This window comes from Macrotis lagotis, chromosome 8 (assembly GCF_037893015.1).
Source record: "Macrotis lagotis isolate mMagLag1 chromosome 8, bilby.v1.9.chrom.fasta, whole genome shotgun sequence".
NCBI lineage: Eukaryota > Metazoa > Chordata > Mammalia > Peramelemorphia > Peramelidae > Macrotis > Macrotis lagotis.
The window spans coordinates 137,741,458-137,756,461 of record NC_133665.1 but is presented as its reverse complement, the minus strand read 5'-3'; the positions used below and the strand labels follow the sequence as shown (position 1 = coordinate 137,756,461).

Here is a 15,004-nt window from a genome sequence, read left to right as displayed (position 1 = left end):
AATAATATTTATAAAGCAGTTTGAAAATCTTAAAATTCTATCTAAATGCTGGCTATTGCTGTGGCTGTGGAGGGACAGCATGGGGGGAAAAAAACCTAAAATAGGACACAAGAGAAATGAGTTGCTATCTCAGCTATACCACTCACCTGCTACATAACTTTGGTAAGACCCCTTTCCTTTTTTGTGATCAGTTTCCCCCTTCTATAAATTGAGGGGGGATTAACTAAAGGATTTCTAGTGTCCTTACTAGGATTAACATGTAATGTTAATGTAATTAATAAATAACTTTACTCTTACATTTTTTTACTTGAAAGATTTCCAACTATTTAAATTTTAAGGAGTGACAGTAAGTGGGTGCAAATTGCTAGCACCTTGGAGAAGAGAATCAGGGAAAAAATGCCATCTCAATCATCCTATTTTCTAACTCCTTTCTCATCAACATCAGAAATAGGACCTTCTGTTACACAATGGTGGGCCTCATCCTTCTTCTCCTCCTCCTCTTCATCCTCTTTCTCCTCCTCCTCCTCCCCCTCCTCCATGTAGTCAGAAACAAAAAGCAATTAAAAAGCCATCTTACTGCAGCTTCCCACAGCTCTCTGCTACTATTTACTGGTCCCCATAAGCCCTGGGAAGAGATAAAACAGCAAAACTAGAAGGGAATTTTGAGGTCAGCTAGTCTTAGCCCACCAAAGACCTGAAAAGGGATGTGACCTCCTCAAGGTCACATCAAATGTCAGTGACGCACCAAGTTCCTGACTAATATAATTATAGGATATATGCAGTTAGCCCTTTGCAAATGGTTTACACATTATTACCTTGATCTACACATCAACCCTGGGAGCTAAGTGGCTTGATCATCCTCATTTTCCAGAGAAGAAAACTGAGGCAGGCAGCAATGAAGTGACTTTCCAGGGTCTAAGGTAGAATTTGATCTTATGTCTGCCTGACTCCAAGCAACCTAATGTGCCACTGTTCAATAGTTTCAAGAAGGCATTTTCCTCAGGGAACACTGTCATTTGCCATAGGCTATAGACAAAAAGATAAAAAGTTGGGACTATTACTAAAATAATTTAAACTTCCTATTTTTAAAAATTAAAATCCTTCAGCTTTCTGACCTCAAATATCTACACTTCGGGTTAGAGTGATCCCATTATTAGTCATGTTATTACCAACAAGAAAAGTAATAGTCCAGACCACTTTTATTAAATGATCTATCTTCAAGATGAAGATGCCTTCTAAAAATCTCTTCTTCAAAGGTCTCACCATGGGCAAGGATTTTTATTCTCCTTTGTTACACTAAGCTGTGTAAAGAAGAGATTTTTCCTACCTAGAGGTGGGACAAGAGCCCAGGTCTCTGGAGTTTCTGCGTAACTACTACAATTCTCCAATTCACAACTTGATCTTTGGATACGTCTCACCCTGCCATATCATGGCCCACCTGACGAGTCCATCTGTTCACTTCCAACCTTGCCTGCTGGTTCCTTCGACAGTATCTTCCATGGCAGCAGTGTCCCTGAAATCTTGGCGAGGAACGGCTTAGAAACAAGCACCCTTTTACACACATTCTAGAATCATACCACTTCCCAGCTGTTCTCCAGTTAGAAACTGAGCTATTTTCCTTGGCAAAAATCCCAGAATTACTTTGCAGTTACTAAAATATATAATTCTTCATTTTTAGAGTCTTCTCTCCATGTATTAACATTCGCAAGAAATTTTAAAAGAATCAGGAAACATTCCAAGGGAGTAGAGAGGGTAGGGAAAGCAAATCTCCTCACCCACTTAAAATCATAATGCTAGAACCAGAAGGAACCTGAGAGCTCATTTCTGTCTATGTGCTGGCCCTGAAATCAGGAAAATCTGAGTTCAAATCCAACCTCAGATGAGTATGAGCTGTGTGACCTTGGACAAGTCACTTAACACTAATAAGCCTCCTGTCCAGGGCCATCTTAAGTCATCATGATTCATTTCTGGCCACTGGAGGAGAAAGTGCTTGCTAAGTGGTGACTTAGTACAGCACCCCCCCCCACTTGCTTGAGATGACCTCAAATATGATGTCTCTGATGTCACAGTCTTCTTCAAACACTAAGGACAACCCAAAGTAGTCAAAAATCATTTTATAAAAGGGGAAATACTTTGCCTCCAGAGGGGCAAAGTAACATGTTCAAAATCACCCTGCTAGTTAATTTGAAATCCAATTTCCTGATTCCCAGGGAAATACAGTTTCTCTAAACCAAGTTGCCTCTATTAAAAAAAAAATTGGATGCCTCCTAAACCCTGCCTGTGAGGCTTAGAGCAATATTAAAAACTGCTTAATACCTCTTTGTCCTTTCCATTTCGGTTCAATTGTGTTTCAGTTGTGTCTCGCTCTTTGTGACCCCATTTGAGTTTTTCTTTAGCAAATGATTTGCTATTTCCTTCTCCGGCTCACTTTTTACAGATGAATAAACTGAAGCAAATATGGTTAAGTGATTTGCCCAGGGTCACACAGACAGTAAGTGTGTAAGGCAAGATCTGAAATCTGGAAGATGAGTCTTCCTGATTCCAGGTCTGGTGCTCTGAGCCCTATGGCTTCACCCAGTTGTCCTTTACATGTAAATGATTGGGAATGATCAGGTGAATGGTGGGTCACGCAGACTGCCTATCTGAAGGACTTAAGCCAGGGGCTGGATCTAGATCCATTATTCAACCAGCAAATGTTCTTTAAGCATCTATGAGTTATTCAATGATTTACCGTAGCCACCACAAGAGACCATTGAAATGATCTATTCCTGTTTTCTTACTTTATAGAATTCAAAACAACAACAACAAAAAAGGTTCAGAGATGGAATAGAGCTTTAAGGCTCGATGACATCACTGAGTCCTTGTGTTTTATAGATGAAGAAAAAGACCCTCTCTTTATTGAGGAGGGAATTTTGAATCAAAATGATCTGCCCAGTGTCACAGAAATTAACTGATCAGCGACTGAGTGATGATTTGAACTCGTTTTCTTTCCCCAGCATCCTATGCTGATTTGCCCAAATCCTTAGGGTTGGGTCTAGAACTCAGCTCTCCCAACTCCCAACTAACCTTCAATAAACTGAATAATCCAGGGAAAGGGCTTTAGTGTTTCAGCCCAAATTTAATGGTTGGATTTATCTATGCCAACTTGGCCACTCTGTACTTGTCCTTAATTTCAACCCAGGCCTTGACTATGAGGCCAAAAAAAAAAAAACCCAAAAAACAAAAAAAGAAAAAAAACCTGGCTTTACTTCCTGGAAACAATCAGCAACTAAACTTTGCTCAACCCCAGCACCCACTAAAGTCTCAGCATTTATCGTCTGTACAATTCATCACGTGTGGCCTTGTGACATCTCATTCTTTGGGCATCTTGAAATGTAATCCACATCTTAAATTTTTGTTTTTTGCTTTTTGATATTATTTTTAACTCTCCACATGTCTATGTCACCTCTGGCCAAATAGATTGTAAGTCTCTAAGGAACTAATTCTACTTCAGATATCTTCCAGCCCCACCCCCCCATGACAGGGTTTTACGCATAAGAGATATTCTGTGAAGACCTGTTCGTTTGGTTAAATTGCTTTAAATCCCTGTGTCCAGAGATCTTACTACTTTTTCCACTATGGGGTTCATTCAGGATTCTGACTTGGGCAGAGACAACCATGTGTGTTGGAGAAGCCTCCTCTTGTCTGTTCCGAGACCTCCAGCAAGTCACTTTTCCACTCTGCAAGTCTTAGAGTTCTCCAAAATGGAGGAAAATCACCTTCCCTGCTTACCATTCACATGAAGTACCTTGGCATCTTGGGTGCTTGTGCCTGAACCACAGAACCACAGAACCCTAGCTATCTGAAGATGTCTGTTGTAATCCTGATTCAGCTAGACCAAGGAGTGACTGAAGGAGCAAATCATCTCCCCTCTCCCAGGGAATGGGATCCAATAGGACTCAAGGGCTGGAAGGGACCTCAATAGGCATCTAATAGAATTTATACAGCTTTACATGTAGGGAAGATAAGACCTATGGAGGTAAGTAACTTGTACAAGGTCACACAGCTAATATGTACAGAAACAGGGCTCAAAACCAATCTTTTTGGACACAGGTCAGCTCTCCATACTGTTCTATCTCACAGATGAGTGTTCAAAAAAGAAGAAGAAGAAACATGACTAGGGGAGTTGGGGGTAAAGTGGATACAGCACTGGCCCTGGAGTAGGGATGATTTGAGTTCAAAGCCAGTCTCAGGTACTTAATTACCTGGATGAATGACCTTGGGCAAGTCACTTAACCCCATTCATTGCCTTGCAAATAAAAACAAAGACAAGAGGAACCATAACTTAAATCTAAGGTCTGTTTTAACCTTGGGGCAGTGGTTGTTCTAGGAATGATACTGTGTCCAGTGAGAACCTTTCAAACAGAGTCCCATTCACCCAAATAGCTGACCTTAGGACTCACTCAGTTGAGTTCCACTGGCAAGCAAGGTCCTTTAGAGCGAATTCTAACAGAAAATCTGACTCATTCAAGATTCTTAAACAGAGATACAAAGACCTTTGCTGAACATGAGGACCATTTTTCCAGAATCTACTGAAAATAGGAAAATTCACAAGTGCTGTATTATCCTGAGATGAAGACTCTCCCACACTCTCACCCCCCAACCCTCTCAGCCATTTGCTGTACTCATGTTTGCTTTTTTTATAGGTGGCATAAAGGAGGGTGAAAGTTGAGATTCATACCAAGAACTATTTGAATATAAAAGCATCTAGAGGCTATTCTAACACTGTTTCTCTCTCTTCTCTTTTTCCTTCTCTTCCCCCTACCCTCTCCCCCCCCAGTCTCTGTCTCTCTCCCTTTTCTTCTCTCCCTCTTTCTCCCACCCCTTCCATCTTCCTCTGTCTTTCCCTCCCTTGTCTTCTCTCACGTTCATTCTCTCTCTCTCTCTCTCTCTCTCTCTCTCTCTCTCTCTCTCTCTCTCTCTCTCTCTCTCTCTCTCCCCCTCCCCTCCCTCCCTCCCCTCCCCTTTTTTCCTCTGTATCTCTGTCTCAGTCTCTCTTCCTCTTACCCCCCCCCCTCCCATCTTGGGAACAGTGAAATGTACCTTGAAAAAAAATCATGAATTATCAGAGCCTGAAAGCTCAGGAAAGCTAAGTCACTTGCCTGTAGTTGGATGGAAAATAAATGACATAGGCCGAGCTCCAATCCTAACCTCCCCCAGACTCTCAGTCTCACTCTACCAGGATCCCGAGAATCCCAGGCTGACTCCCAGTGTTTTCAGTGTCTGCCCCCACACCTGGAAGGCTCTCCTGCCTCATCTCCACTTCCCAGTTTTCCCGGCTTCCCTTAAGCCAATCCAGGATGCCCTGGATGCTTCTTTCCAGTTCTCCCTATCTCCATCTTGTTCTACACAACTATTTGTAGCCTATCTCCCTCATTAGACTGTGAGCTCCCTGAGGACAGGTAGGGACTGTCTGACTTTTGTGTCCTTGATTAGACCAGTATCAGCCAACACATATTAGATAACAAATAAATGCTTGTTGATGGACAGATCAGCTTTCTTAAAACACCCCTCCTCTAGTCCAAGGACTTTCATTTTTTGAATCAGTGCTGGCCATTATTAAACACCTACCAAGTGGAGATTAAAAAAAAAATAAGGGTAAACCATCTGAATCCACAAGGACTTTATGAGGAGAGACAATAGGACTATAAATATCCTGGTATAAACAAGATGAACTACCAGTTAGAGGGACTAGGAATGCCTTCATGGAAAAGGGGGGCATTGAAGGGAAAGTCTAGAAAAAAAGAAAGAATTCCAGTAGATGTAAAGGAGCCCTCCAGGGATGGGGAAGACAATCCACAGACTAGGAGACAGTCTCAACCTGAGTTATTTGAGGCTCACAGGAGCAGCCCATAACCATAGGTTACACCACCTAGAAAAGGCATTCAAAATGGAATTGGAATGGGCCTTGAATCCCAGAATATTAGAACTGGAAGAAGTCTTTACAATTCTCTACTCCAAAAGTCTTCATTTTCATGGATAATGAAATCCAGAGGATGAAAATCCCATGCTGTAACCTTTATCGCTTCCTTCTGACCTTCTCCATATCTCATTCTTGATGACCTTAATTAACCTTTTCTTATTTTTCGACACTCCCATACTTTTCCTGGGGAGTCATTTGGGAGTCTTCTATTCCAGGATTATTTTAGGCTTCTTCTACATTCCCATTTCCCACTGAGGCAAAGCTACAGCTAACTCCTGAAAACATGTTTAAGAAACCACTAGAATCCCATCCTTAATCAACATACTGAGAGTTAGATATTCTGGAGCAAACAAAGAAAACCAGGATGTAGTTGTTGATGAGGAGAGATTGTCTCATCTTGCTATTTATAATGCTCTCCTACTTGGTATGTAGTAGGCATTTAATAAATGTTTGATTGATCATTTGCTTCTTAACATCCTCAAGCTTTGCAAACCCCACCCCCACCCCAAAGAGAAACAAAGAATAAAGAGCTATATTGGGGTAGGGGAGGGAAGGGAAGGAAGGAGAAAAATATAAAACTCAAAACCTTGCAAAACAATGATTGGTGAAAACTACCATCACATGTAGTTGGAAAAAAATAAATAAAATATTTAAATTTTTAAAAAGTAATAGTCATTTAAATAGCAGTTAAATCACAACAGAAGAAAACTATACAATAGAATATTGCATAAGGTTCAGGCCAAGTGGATGCAAGTCCTACGACAGGCTGAGGGAAGGAAAAGATAAAGTGAGGTCTGGAATAAACTGGAAGGCAACCTGGAGGAGATGGACTTTGAACTAGACCTGGGAGGAGGTGCTAGAAATGAGGCAGATTACAAAAACAATGAGTTTCTTTTGAAAAATACATGCTAAAAATTAAGGGCCTTTTTTTCAAACACTGTAAGTCGACATTATATGTGAATATAATTGAGCATTTCGAGACCAGGTTTAGAGGGAAAAGAAATGGAAAATCTATAGCACTGGGAGTATAAATTGATATGCCCTTTCTTTTTCCAATGATCATGAATTTATTCATTTGACAAGCATTACTACTGGCATTTCCTGCTAGTATTTGCGTTAAGCTCTTGGAATGTAATGACAAAGAGACAACAATCCTACCCAGACTAACCAAATTCCAAAGAGTCCACAGTGGGGGCAGGAATCTCTTTGTTCCCTGGACAAAAAGATGTGCACATATTAGGTGCTTGTTAATAAACGTTTAATTGATTTAATTTTCTTATGTTCTATTTATTTTATCAAGAGTGTGAATTGAACAACTAACAAAGATGGTCAGGATTTCCTCAAAGGGTTTGAATATGGTCTTGTTGGATATGATTTTCCATACATCCCAGAAAGGAATGGAAGGACAATTGGGGTGGGGTGAGGGAGGGATCACACCAGTTGTATATTAATAGGTAAGAATCCATAATATACTTCAACCAACAACCTTCCTTTCAAGCCTCTCCAGTCAAAAAGAAGGGGGGCGGGGGGGTGAGGAAAGAAAACTGTAAAGGAAATGGGCTCTTAAGAAGATATTCCAAAGAAATATCAAGTCACTTAGACTCATTCCTGGAAGGAACCATCCTAGAGATCACCTTGTTCAAACCCTCACTTTTTGCAAAGTAATAAGTTAAATAGTCACCAAGGTTGCCCAAGGGGATAGAGATAGAGCTGGGATTTCAACAATTTCGTATGTACCATCCTGCTCCATGGTGAACCCCACATAAAGGCAGAAGGGAGTTCTCCAAAGGCCATGGACCTGTTTTCAATGCAACCTAGGAGTGGCAATGAGGCCCTCAAAGGTGTAAAAGTTCAAGGGGTAGCTAAGTCAATGCAATGGATTTAGCATGGGTTCTGGAGTTAGGAGGACCTGAGTTCAAATTCAGCCTCAGGCACTTGATACTTACTAGCTGTGTGTCCCTGGGCAAGTCAATTAACCCTGATTGCTTTGCATCTAGGACCATTTCTGGTTATCTTGTTTCATATCTGGTTATTGGACCTAGATGGTTCTAGAGGAGAAAATGAGGCCAGTGACTTAGCAAACTCACTCAAAAACAATTTACATATTGTTCATGGCATTACCTCCCTGATATTAAGGACTTCTTCCAGAACAAAAAGGCAAAAATATCATCATCAAAAGTTCAAGTGAAAAAGGTGTGGGACAAGCACTGGATCAGAAGTCCCCACCAGAGGGCAGCATCACCGTGAAGCAAGTAGAAATTGAGTATTTTTATTTCTGAAAATAAGACAATCTACTGTGCTGTGTTTCCACCAAAACACACCCGGGCACAGAAGCGTGTCGTCCTTCAGTCATCCTTCCCAGTCCTACTGTCAACTGTTTGTAAGGAGTGCTACAAAAGATGAATACGCTCATGTGAATGGACCATTAAACATGGCGGATCAAGGCCCAGGAGACACAAGACAGAGCTGGCTTTTGTAGGCTATTGAGCAATGGCTTTAGTTTTAAATGACAGATGGTGTGACCTCAAGGTCTGTTGGACGATACAATGACATCCTAGTGATCAATGTCCCTGATGGTTCTTGACCTTAAAATCTTCCACAAACATTTACGATGCATCTAGCATCTATCAAGCTTACAGCCAAGTCAGCACAGTGTACACAAAGAGTCCTTGCTCTCAGGGAGCTGGAGTAACAGGATGAGTTCATTCATTTCATTTTTCATCATCATTATCATTAGGCAGTTGATAAAGGATAGAGTTGCTGGGTTTGGATTCAGCAGGACTTGGGTTTGGTGTTACTGCCTCCTTAAGCATCTTTACTATTCCTGTAACCCTGGGCAAGTCACCTTAAAAGCCTCATGCAAACTTGTGGGACTAAATCTATGAAAGCTTTTGTTTTATTTTCTATCTTTGTGTCTTTCTCCAATCCCAACCATACACATTGGGCCATACAAGTATTAGGTATTCAAAAAAATGGAAGCTGAACTAGAGACCTGAAATGATAAGAGGCCCCATTGAATAAATAATGGATCCTTCAAATAATAGTATTGTTTTGGTGGGGAAAGGGAAAAGGTAATGGTAGATGAATCCTTCAACCTAAAGTTGTAGGAGAATTATTTAAAGGAGTTAGAAATGTTTAGGCTGGAGTATGGCACACTCAAGAATATGGAAATGAGGAGCAGCTAAGTGGTTCAGTAAATAAATCACAGCCCTGGAGTCAGGAGGATCTGAGTTTAAATCCAGTCTCAGGAACTTAATAATCACCTAGCTGTATCAATCACTTAACCCTATTGCCTTGCAAAAATCAAAACAAAACAAAACAAAACAAAACAAATATATAGACATGAGTGACTTAGGAGAATGGCTAGGACACTTTCTCAGTGAAGAATTAAAATTTTGTGGGAAAAGTAAAAGCCAGAGAAGTCATCTATTTTGACTTTGCTTCATTCATATCCACATTATGGGAGAAAAGTTTTCCCATGAGCCTGTATTATCCTCACGGGGCACCTGATGGCAACTACTCAGTAGGCAAGGAGCCCTGGAGAAGTTAATCCGCACCTCCCTAGTGCTGGGCTTGCACTCTTAAATCTATTTTGGTGATAAACATATCACATGGTAAAATAAATTTTCTCCCCCTCCCCAACATTTTAGCCCTCCCATCCCCAAATTAATCTCTGGAAATAATGATGATAATAATATTCTCACATTTCTATTGATCTAAGAGATTTACAAAGTTCTTTCTTCACAACAGCCCTATGAGATAATAATAATATTAATGATGCTATAAAGTTAATCATTACTAGTATTTTAATAGTGCTTCAAAGTTTGCAAAGCAATTTAGAAATATTACCTCCTTTGATCCTCAGAAAAACCTGGTGAGTCATAATACCAGAAAGCACCTTGAGATGGTATTTTAACCCAAGTATTCTTCCTGACCAAAATTCAGAGAGGTATAATCTCTTCTTCAAAGTCACACAGCAAATAAATGGCAAAGCTGGGAGAGAATCTGAGTTTCTTGGCTTCGACTCAGGGCTTTTTTCCATCACACCATGCTGAGTCAAAACTAATTCCACTTAGGGATTTCCTTAATTTCCCCCCCCTCCCCTTAGAATCTTTCAGCCAGCCCGTACTTAGGAAGGGGACACCTGGAGTGACCCAGAAACAGGGCTTACACATTGGCTAATCTGCCCATTCTCTGCACTGCCCATTCCCATTTCCTTTACTCAAAGCTAATCTGTCGAGCCCAGTGCAATTCCCTAAGAGAGACGTGCATGCTGGGGCACACTGGGAGACACTGGGCTTGTCAGGTGCAGAAACCGGATGTGGCCTCGTGTTTATGAGCAATTTAGTCTCTATGCTCAATAGTGAAAGGAAAAGAAACACACACACACACACACACACACACACACACACACACACATACAGACCAGGTCACCTATTAAAAGACCATTTGGGTTTCTAGCATTTACCCAGTCCTTAAATGACCCTAAATCTAAAAGGCCAGTGGGAGTCCTAGCATATTACCAAGCCAGGGAAACAAGTGTCTTCAGTCTGCCCTCCTTAGCAAAACTGAGCTCAAGTTCAATTCAGGAGACCCTGAGGTATTCAGGTTTATCCCCAAATATGACATCTTAACCACTATTCCCCCACCTCCCTCACTAGAAAGCAAGCCAAGATGTTTTGTTTTGTGGTTTTCAGTTTGGTTATAATTAAAAATTGGTGGGGAGGGGGCAGGGGATGGATCCTTGATTCTCTGCCTCAGACAAAATAGGGTTCTGCCCTTCTTGTCCCTAGCCTGGGGTGGGGGCCAGGATGGGAGCAGTGGGTAGAAGTGGGGAGTGACCATCAATTATTCTATGAGGAGGAAAGAGGAAATGTTGAATAAATGAAGTCTATGAGATCTTTAAGATTGTTTCCAGCTCAAAAACACTATATTCAGTTCAACAAGTATTAATGAGTACTTATAATGGAAAAGGGCTGTGCTACTTATACAAACATGAAAAACCATGCAGCTCCTAACCTCAAGGAGTTTACATTCTGGAGACTGGGTGAAGATGTTAAAATAGAAAAATAAAATGAGGATAATTTAAAGAAAGACAGCTTACTGATAGGTAATTGTTTAAACTGGATCAGGGAAGACTTCCTATAGAAAGAAGGGCCTAAGGGGTGGCTAGGTGGTGTGGTGGATAGAGCACCGGCCTTGGAGTCAGGAGTACCTGAGTTCAAATCTGACCTCAGATATTTAATTACCTAGCCATATGGCCTGGGGCAAGTCACTTAACCCCATTGCCTTGAAATATATTAAAAAAACAAAACAAAAAAGAGGGGGCCTAAACTAAGCTTAAGGTGGCACAATAGATACAGAGCAAGACACTAGCAAGTTGTGTAACCCTAGGCAAGTCACTTATCTGCTTATTGCCTCAGTTTCCTCATCTGCAAAATGATATGGAGAAGGAAATGGCAAACCAGTCCAGTTCTTTGCCAAGAAAACCCCAAACTGGGTCATGAAGAGTCCAATATGAATGAAAAATGAATGAAAAACAAAAACTGATCCTTGAAGGAAGTTAAGACATCCACAGAGGCAAAGGTGAGGACTCATATTTTAGAGAGGCAGATAGGTGGCCTGCCCAAAGAAATGGAGGAGATAAAAGGAAGGCTAACCTCAGACAAAAAAGCAAGTAAGTCTCTCTGGTCAAAATGGAGACTTTATGAACGGACAGAGTGCAGTTCAGGAGAGGAGGGATGGACCTGGACTAGTAAGAGTTTGTATCTTGTCCTAGAAGCAAAAGAAAGGCATTAAAATAAAGGGTTGGGTTTTGGGGAGGAGTTCTGTTTTTTTTAGTTTTTATAAGGCAATGGGGTTAAGTAAAACAGACTTGCTCATACTTATAGAGCAATCTGGTTACAAAGCAAACATTGTCTAAAGTCTCCTGATCACAAGATCATGGCTTTGTCCCCTGTATCCTAATGTTAATGTTTTCTAATAATTATTTTGAATGTAAGGGAAATGGAGACCATTTTCTTCTATCTCCCTGGTAGAGAGAAAAGAAGAAGAAGCATACTGGGCTGGGGATGGCAGGGGTTCTAGCCTGGAGAGAGGGAGGGTGAGTGGGTGGCTACCATCCATGAATGGGGGGCCCACACCAATGACATCATGGATCTCTGTGGTGGTGGGGGGAAGCATCATTGTTTGTGTAGATAAATCAGAGGCTCAGAATTCAAATTCTAGGTCAACCTTTTATTACCTATTAAATTTTGTGTGACTTTTTTAACTTCTTGGGCTAATCAAATCTATAAAGACTTGAGGTCATTCTAACTCTCAATCTATTTATCAATCAACAAGCACTGTTAATCTGAAGGGAAGAGAAAGGGATAAGAATTTATATAGTGTCTACTATATGCCAGATACTGCTAAGTGCTGTATAAAAATCTCATTTGATCATCATTTACAGTTGAGGAAAGTGAATCAGACAGTGGTGAAATGACTTACCCAGAGTGACATAGCTAAGTGTGAGGCAAAACAAAACAGTCCATGACCACCAAAAACTTACACACACACACACACACACACACACACACACACACACACACACACACACACGAAGACAGAAAAAGACAGAACTAGAGACAGAGAGAGACACACACAAAGAGAATCAGAGAGAGACAGACAGACATAGAGACGGAGCCAAAACAATATAATTCCATGTCTTATTTCCTCTACATTTTAGTTTCCTCAAAGAACAAGGATTATGCTTTATTTTCTCAGGGTATAAATAACACCAGGATCAGGGTCTCAGACAGTAGGAATGGCAGGTAGTTAGGGAGATAGCAGGAATGTGAGGTGAGGGGGAGGCAAGTATATGTGCTCAACCCCTCACAGAGGTGAGGCTCAGCTCGGCTGCACCTGCTAACCCCCTCACCATAACATCCCTGGAGATAGACACTAGATAGATAGATAGATAGATAGATAGATAGATAGATAGATAGATAGATAGATAAGATAGATGCACATAAATAGATAAGAAACAGAAAAACTGAATTAAAATTACTAGTGCTAAGTCCATAGGCAATTCTTTTCCTGCTGGTCTTTGGCTTTCTCTTCTGTAAAATGGTATTGAATGAAGCCTCTGAATCTCTCCCAGTTTCAGAATTTCAGGTCTGAGAAGAGTATGTATCTAAACATTCAGTTAATCTCACTCAGGTATGGATTCCTCCTCAGAGGTTAATAGGAGAGAGGCATGGTCAGGGCAGAGCAGAGGGTACCCATCTGGGTACCCTCTGGGAAAGCCCGTGGTCTGGAAGCATGTGCCCAGCAATTGGCTGACTGGACACATCTAGACTGTTCCTCAGACCAATAAACAGGAGACTTCTCACTCCCAACAAGTCCCTCAGGATATTTCTTCCCAATGTCAAGGGTATTTCCCTTCCTTATTAAGTTGCCCTCAGTAAAACCTGTTCCCCAACAGGCAGACACTGCCCCCAATGGGAAACTCCCTGCTCCAGACCTTTGTATCTTAGGCCACCTGGTCTACCAGCTTCTCTTTCCCCTATCCCCACCCCCTCAACCAAGGAAAGTCCTCTGGATGACCTTCACACCCTCTGAGCTCAGTGTAGGATTGAGTCTCATAAAATTCCAGACTTTCATAGTTCAAAATAGAATATTAATACTAGACAGGACCTGAGCACATGTTATGTCAAGAGATAGAAAGTTACCACACAAAATATAAGAACTGGGCAGAATTTCAGGAAACAGAAGGCCATAATTGAAAGAGTCAAAAATACAGACTGTCAAAGATGGAGGGGACCTTGGAAGAAAGAGACTTAGAACCAGAAGGAGACTGAGAACATGGAATGCTAGAGCTGGAAAGAGCTTGGAACATGGGCTACCCTTCAAAAGATCATCTGGTGCAACTTGAGAGATGAAAAAGTAAGGTGTGAAAGGGGAGAAATGACTGATCAATTGCTTATTGAATTGAAAATCAGTCTATCCCTTCCTGGGGTGCCCAGGACTTGAGAAGGGACCTCAGAACCCATCTAGGTCAACTGCTTCATTTTACCATTTGAGGTAACTAAAGTTGATAGATGAGATGATGATTTCTTAAGGTCAGATTCGTTTTAAGCATCAGAAGCAGCTCCTCAGTAAATACAACCAATGGTTCTTTCAACCTAAAACCCAATAGCCACAGGGAGCAATATATAATAGTTGGAAAACCATAGCCAGGGATTCAAAAGCTTTGAATTTCAGCTTCAATTATGCCTCTACCTTGTTGTATGTGATTTGAGGCAAGACATCCTTCTCCTGGGTGAGTGTTCCAGTTCTTTGTTGGGATGATGGTTACACCCCAGGAGCTGGGAGAAGTGGCCACAGAGAGTTGCAAATGAAATGCTGACACATAGTAGGTGCTTACTAAATATTAATTGCATTGAATTTAGAGTTGTATTACCCTAGACAAGTTACTGAATCTATCTATTCAAGTTTTCTCATCTGTAACGTGAGGGAAGATGGATTCCAAAGGTCTATCCCAGCTCCAACCTTGTGATGTTGTGAACTCAATGATCAATTTAGTGTCCTCATCTAAATCCCATCAACATGGGGGAATGGAAGGAATCTCTTACAGGCAGAGATTTGTAGCCTGGCCTCCCTCCCCCTTTAATAAAAAAAAAAAAGGCAATTAGGCAACACAAAATCAAGACCATAGAAATGACTTCAAAATCTGCTTTGTGTGGACAACCGACAGGTGACGCCCCATGGCTCTAAAAGCAATGGCCTCAAGACCTAACCAGCAACTAAAGAGCAACCCAAGGGAAAGGGAAAGTACCTGTTGAGAATCTGTTTGCATAATAACCTTCCAAAAGCACTTTCACTGCTCATTCTGGTCTCCAGTCAAAAACCTGGGAGGCAAGCAAGGCAGATGTTACTACACCAAGTACTAACACCCACACTTAGAAAGGTCACCAATCACAGTATTTAAACTGTGGGAATAATCTAGTCCAATCTCCCTGTTTTACAGATGAGAAAACTAAGTCTCAGAGACTTTTTAGG

General features: G+C 41.2%; 1 protein-coding gene across 4 annotated transcripts in view; it reads right to left on the bottom strand.

Annotated features, from left to right (window-relative positions):
• SLC6A6 (solute carrier family 6 member 6) overlaps nt 1-15,004 on the bottom strand; it is a 134,608-nt gene that overhangs the window by 70,037 nt on the left and 49,567 nt on the right. Inside the window, exon 3 of one of the 4 annotated variants that reach the window (XM_074198471.1) lies at nt 14,781-14,853. The exons of the other annotated variants lie outside the window; for them this stretch is intronic. The gene's annotated coding sequence lies outside the window, so the exon portion shown is untranslated. The remainder of the gene's footprint in view (nt 1-14,780; nt 14,854-15,004) is intronic. 4 annotated transcript variants of the gene reach the window in all.